Source organism: Sphaerodactylus townsendi, linkage group LG07 (genome assembly GCF_021028975.2).
Source record: "Sphaerodactylus townsendi isolate TG3544 linkage group LG07, MPM_Stown_v2.3, whole genome shotgun sequence".
Lineage (NCBI taxonomy): Eukaryota > Metazoa > Chordata > Lepidosauria > Squamata > Sphaerodactylidae > Sphaerodactylus > Sphaerodactylus townsendi.
In genome coordinates, this window is record NC_059431.1 from 3,203,758 (window position 1) to 3,209,821 (window position 6,064).

The window sequence follows — 6,064 nt, forward strand, 5'->3', positions numbered from 1 at the left end:
GCCTGCTGGATCAGACCAGAGTCCATCTAGTCCAGCTCTCTGCTACTCGCAGTGGCCCACCAGGTGCCTTTGGGAGCTCACGTGGAGGAGGTGAAAGCAATGGCCTTCTGCGGCTGCTGCTCCCCCCAAGCACCTGGTCTGCAAAGGCATTTGCAATCTCAGATCAAAGAGGATCAAGATTGGGAGCCATAGATCGACTTCTCCATAAATCTGTCCCAGCCCCTTTTAAAGCTATCCAGGTTAGTGGCCGTCACCACCTCCTGTGGCAGCATATTCCAAACACCAATCACACGTTGCGTGGAGAAGTGTTTCCTTTTATTAGTCCTAATTCTTCCCCCCAGCATTTTCAATGAATGCCCCCTGGTTCTAGTATTGTGAGAAAGAGAGAAAAAAATTCTCTCTGTCAACATTTTCTACCCCATGCACAATTTTATAGACTTCAGTCCTATCCCCCCTCAGACGTCTCCTCTCCAAACTAAAGGCCCCCAAACGCTGCAGCCTCTCCTCATAAGGAAGGTGCTCCAATCCCTCAATCATCCTCATTGCCCTTCTCTGCACTTTTTCTATCTCTTCGATATCCTTTTTGAGATGTGGCAACCAGAACTGAACACAGGACTCCAAGTGCGGTTGCACCATGGCTTTATATAAGGGCATGACAATCCTTGCAGTTTTATTATCAGCTCCTTTCCTAATTATCCCCAGCATAGAGTTTGCCTTTTTCACAGCTGCCGTGCATTGAGTTGACGTTCCCATGGAACTATCCACTAAGACGCCCAAATCCCTTTCCTGGCCTGTGACTGATAGCACTGACCCCTGTAGCGTGTATGTGAAGTTTGGATTTTTTGCCCCTATGTGCATCACTTTGCATTTTGCTACATTGAACTGCATTTGCCATTTCTGAGCCCACTCACCTAATTTATCAAGGTCCGCTTGGAGCTCTTCGCAATCCTTTGTGGTTCTCACCACCCTACATAATTTGGTATCATCCGCAAACTTGGCCACCACGCTACCCACCCCTACTTCCAGGTCATTTATGAATAGGTTAAAGAGCACTGGTCCCATGAAGAAAGGTGGGGCATAAATGTTTTAATACACAGAGAAGGTGGTCAGTGCAACCAACACTACGGTCCTTTTCCCTGATGAACGCCTCCTCCTGAGCTGCTTTGTTGTCCTACAGATCAAACCCCTCTCTAAAAATGTCATGAGCATTTCAGTTTTGCAGGCAGTAGAATGAGGAGCCCTCTCGACCTCCGCAGGCCGGCTGTTCGGCAAGGGGGTGCAGGCAGCTATCCACATCGCTCATGCGCGTACGGTGGCATCTTTGCTCCACAGGAGGAGAGGATGCATGGGTCTGTGGGCCTGGCAAGGGATAAGCCCCTGATGGCTGGGAGGCAACCGGATGAGTGGCGAAGGGGTGCAACGGGCACCTTCCTCTCTGCTCCTGATAACTGAGCTGTGGCCTTTCCTACCAGATGGAGCCTCTGAGTTTGTTACTCCGTGGAGTAACTTCAGCAGGCTACCGTACACCCGGGCGAGAGAAGGGAAGGGGGCGGTAGAAATGCCAGGAGACAAGAGGCTGAAATAGCTAACAAATGTTATTCAGACCAACAAGGGAAGAACTGAACAGACAAGGGAAGTTAGCCTTTTTTATAAGGAAAAGGAGAGGAAAAACAAAATGCATCTCTCTTCATAACAGAACCACAAATCTCACGCATGTCGTGACGAAACTGTACACTTCAACATACCAGTTTCCAAGGGAGAATTTCATCAGGGCTCTTGGCTCCCAGTAGACAACTTTAACGGTGCAGGATCCATGTGGTCAGAAGACTCCCTTCTGGACAACTGACCAAGGTGCAGGAGTGCCTCGAAAGCCAGGCCTCTGTTGGGGGTCTCCCGTGGGCCTGGGCCCTTCTCAGATGCCCGAGCCTGTTCTTTGGAGTCCTTTTCCCTCCGTCTTTTCTAGGAACTCTTACTCATTTCTATTCTCAGTATAGGCTTAGAAACAAGAGAGTTGGGGGGGGGGGCACCCCCATTCAGATATATGTTTCCTTCTCATTTCTACCATTTTCCAGTTAGAACTGGAAATAACAAGAAACTCCAAGAAATAACAGGTGGTTCTTGGGGGCTTCCTCTGTCCATATTTGATTCGGTAGACGGAAGCGGGCCGGGGAGGCGGCAGAGCCTGGTGCCCCCCGCATGGGAAGGGGACACTTTGGAGCCCCCCTGGTTGGCTTTTGGAGCAACACCAAAGACCTCCTGACGGCTCTCAGTCAAGCTGTGTCTGGAAAGAAAATGGATGACCCAGACAGAACAGTAGGGAGAAGATCTATAGAGAGCCAGTGGATTCCCCACTCTTCCACATGAGCAGCAGATTCTAACCTGGTGGATTTGTTTCCCTGTTCCTCCACATGAAGCCTGCTGGGCGACCTCGGGCCAGTCTGTTGTGGGGAGGGGAACAGAAGAGGAGTTTGTAGGGCTCTTTGAGACTCCCTACACAGGAGTATCACCCAACCTCGTCTTCTTAATGAGCTCCCTTGAATTAAAGATCTGAAGCAATGAACCACGTCAGACCGACCCCCGTGCCTCTGTCTTGAAACATTCCCCCCTCCCAGGGTTGCCAACTGCGGGTGGGGAAATCCTGGACATTTGGGGGAGAAGCTGGGAAAGGGAGGGCTTTGGGGAGGGGAGAAAGCTGGTACAATATCAAATAATCTGCCCTTCCAAATGGCCGTTTCCTCCAGAAACAATCACTGTCGTCTGGAGACCAGTTGCAATTCTGGGAAGTCTCCAGGTCCCACCTGGAGGCTGGCAACCTACCCTCCACATCCCTGTTGGGCCTTCCTTGACTCCGCAGAACAAGACGAGGGACTGAAGCCAGAGGTGGGATCCAGCAGGTTCTCACAGGTTCCCGAGAGTAGGTTACTCGCGCAGAACTTGAAGCAGTCTAGCAGGAGGTGCACCGGCGTGCGTGGCAGCCTGCGCCTGCGTGCATTCGTTTCCCGCCCAAGGACCGGCGCAGTGGCTGCGTCCTTGCCACAGCCCCGCCCAGGAATACCCCACCCCCGGAATGCCCCGCCCAGCCCCATTGGCACTACGCCACAGTTTGAATCCCACCACCATGGGAACCTGTTACTAAAATTTTTGGATCCCACCACTGACTGAAGCTCTCAGGGAGCAGCTTGCAAAGTAGGACACCCCCCCACCCCCCCGTCTTCAGCTGGGTAGGAAACACGGGCATCTGTGCCAGGGCACACGGAGCTGTACCTGGATATTTATATCTGCGCACACTCAGTCCCGGGTTGCAAGGAGAAAAGGGAATGAGACATGTTGGCGTATCGTGAACAGGCTGTTCTGATGAACGTTCATGGTTATTCCAAAGAGTGCAAAACGTCAGTGTCTGGAAAGGGAGGGGTTTGTAGCGGGGGGGGGTTGTAGCAGCTTCAGCAGGGCTCAGACAGGCCTTGAAGGTTTGGGGGAAGGCAGAAGTGAGGTGTACGGGAGTCAAATGTAATAACCATGCTCTTTGCAAAAGTGGAATCACAGAATCATAGAGTTGGAAGAGACCCCCAAGGGCCATCCAGTCCAACCCCCTGCCATGCAGGATCACACAATCAAAGCACTCCTGACATATGTTTATCCAGCCTGTTTAAAAACCTCCAAAGGAGGAGACTCCACCACACTCTGAGGCAGTGCATGCCACTGTCCCAACTACCCTGATGGTCAGGAAGTTCTTCCTGATGTTTAGGTGGAATCTCTTTTCGTACACCTTGAACCCATGACTCCTGGTCCCAGTCTCTGGAGCTGCAGAAAACAAGCTTGCTCCCTCTTCGACATGGCATCCCTTCAAATATCTAAACATGTCACCTCTTCACCTTCTCTTCACCAAACTAAACATCCCCAGCTCCCTAAGTCCTTCTTTGTAGGGCATAGATTCCAGACCTTTTACCATTTTGGTTGCCCTCCTCTGGACCCGTTCCAGCTTGTCAGTATCCCTCCCGAACTGTAGTGCCCAGAACTGGACACAGCATTCCAGGTGAGGTCTGACCAAGGAAGAATAGAGATGTATAATCACATCCCTTCGATATAGCCCAGAATGGCATTGGCTTTCTTGGCTGATTTGTAGCAGAGGAGGGTATTGCAGCTTCAGCAGGGCTCAGACAGACCTCGAGGGTTTGGGGGAAGGCAGAAGTGAGGTGAATGTGAGTCAATTGTAATAGCCGTTTTCTTAGCAAAAGTGGAGGTTGACTTTGAAGAGGAAGCACAATAGACTTAGCGTGAGCCTAAATGCCATGATGTATATCTATTTAAAAACACACACCACTCAATAAACTCTTGTGTGACTGAAGAACGCGCATCCCGCCCTTTGGCATTAGCTAATTTAAATGCTAAGCTCCCCCCAGAAGACGATCTTGGTATCTTCCGCACCCTCCAGCTCAGGTGTCTGGCACAGCTGGCTCCTTTGGGTGTGTCCATCCAGCCTGGCAGCCAAAAGGGACCCATGCAGAGGTGGGACCCCACCCACTCCGAGGAAGCTTCTCATCCCTCTCTTTCCCCACCCACTGGGCTGGGCCAGGCAAGAAGCTGGTTCCAGACAGCCCCCTCCCCCAGTACTGGGCAATTTCAGCTACCTGTGGCGTCTTGGGGGGTGGGGGTGGGGGATGGCAGCTCAGGGGCTGACAACCAGACCACGTTTCTGACTGCCACAGAAGATCCTGCCTTGGGAGAGTTGTCCTCAGGGAAGCCAAGGCTGGAGCTGGGTGCTCTGCAGAGTTTTCCCCTCACTGACGGGGTGGAGCCGTGACTCTGAACCAGCTGCTGGCTGCACAACTGGGTGTGGCTGTTCCTTGCCCCCCCCCCCCGCTGTCTACTGTGGGCCGTGCACTGGCCCCACGGGGTCACTCCTTCCCCAAGGAGCCTTCAGTGCCACTAAGCTTAGCCTGCACCAAGACAGCAGGCTTGAAACCAGACTGAAAGGGATTCAGAGTAGATGAATTACCCCAAAGGTCTCGGAGTTGCTTCAATCACTTTGCCCAGGAAGGATGGGTGAGAGGCTGGGCAACAACCGGCCACCTCATTTCTCTGTAGGGATGGATTTTAAAATTGCAGAGAAAAAAACACTTATCTGAGTGCCCAAGTGGAGGTGCCCTGAGTTAGTGACTGATTTATTATCCCAGAAGCAAAGGGTTTGTTGATGTGGTCCTGACCTTATTTTATCAGCCAAGATGAGTGTGAGTAATGGCCTTCCCTGATCCCAGGATCTTGTCCACGTCTATCACAGAAACTGGATCAAAATGGTCCGTGAATAACCCAAGGGGTGAGCAAGACATTTCTTCTGATTCACCCGTGCGAACACCCAGCATCCAGATCAACACATGCTTCTAATCTTGTGTCAGTGGAAAACATCTGTTCCTGAGCCAATCAAGGCCCAGATGTCGAAGCCGACAGATGCTGAGGTGCCTGAAACAGCTGGCAGGGTTGGTTGGTGGTGAGCTGGCTGGAAAAACCGAGCCTCGTTCTGGTGGCTTCACAGGTGTGGGCCAGCGTGCCCTCTAGTGGCCAACAGGGGGAATTGTTTTTCTTTCCCACCTGGGGAACACTTAAAGCAGCGGTGGCGAACCTATGGCACGGGTGCCAGAGGTGGCACTCAGAGCCCTTTCTGTGGGCACGTGTGCACAGAATCTGACATGTGGAGGGGCGGAAAATCACCCACCCACCCCACACACACACATCTAGGCTGGTCTGGGTGTGATCGTTTACCTGGGAGTAAGCTCGGTTGCTGGCTATGGGGCTTGCTTCTGAGTAAACCCTCCTAAGGTCGTGATTCACCCATTCAAAGCATTGCACGGTTGCTTCACCAAGCTTACTCCTGAGTAATGCTAAACTAAAACGTCAGTATTCAGGTTAAATTGCCATGTTGGCACTTTGTGATAAATAAGTGGGTTTTGGGTTGCAATTTGGGCACTTGGTCTCAAAAAGGTTTGCCATCACTGACTTAAAGACTCACTTCTGGTGCTCAGGACTTTCATACCTCATTTTTCCATTCATCATGTTACCCTCACAACAA